The following is a 255-nucleotide window of genomic DNA, read 5'->3' as shown; positions in this document are numbered from 1 at the left end:
TAACTCGATAAGAAAATATACAGATGATGGTCATATTCTATGGGTGGTAAGGAGCTAGTCATGCTAATAAACACATAACAGTCAGATAGAATAAGTTTTTTATAATCATTGCAACACAACATAACAGAATCATAAAGCATTAAACTTACTGTATATACAATTAAAGAAATGTAGCATCACAAACAGCAGTACAATTTAAAAAAAAAAACATTTAAAAAACCACTCCTTAGTAAGGTCGGCAATAATCGAGGCGTC

General features: G+C 30.6%; 1 non-coding gene across 1 annotated transcript; it reads right to left on the bottom strand.

Annotated features, from left to right (window-relative positions):
* Positions 1 to 24: 24 nt before the first annotated feature.
* Positions 25 to 118, bottom strand: LOC114579040. Its single transcript, XR_003699912.1, has one exon. It is a non-coding gene; the product is annotated as a small nucleolar RNA snoR8a (small nucleolar RNA).
* Positions 119 to 255: the final 137 nt, after the last annotated feature.

The sequence above is a fragment of the Dendrobium catenatum genome, unplaced genomic scaffold, assembly GCF_001605985.2.
Source record: "Dendrobium catenatum unplaced genomic scaffold, ASM160598v2 original_scaffold_258409, whole genome shotgun sequence".
Classification (NCBI taxonomy): domain Eukaryota; kingdom Viridiplantae; phylum Streptophyta; class Magnoliopsida; order Asparagales; family Orchidaceae; genus Dendrobium; species Dendrobium catenatum.
The sequence above is the reverse complement of the archived record's forward strand: the minus strand, read 5'-3'. Positions and strand labels throughout refer to the sequence as shown.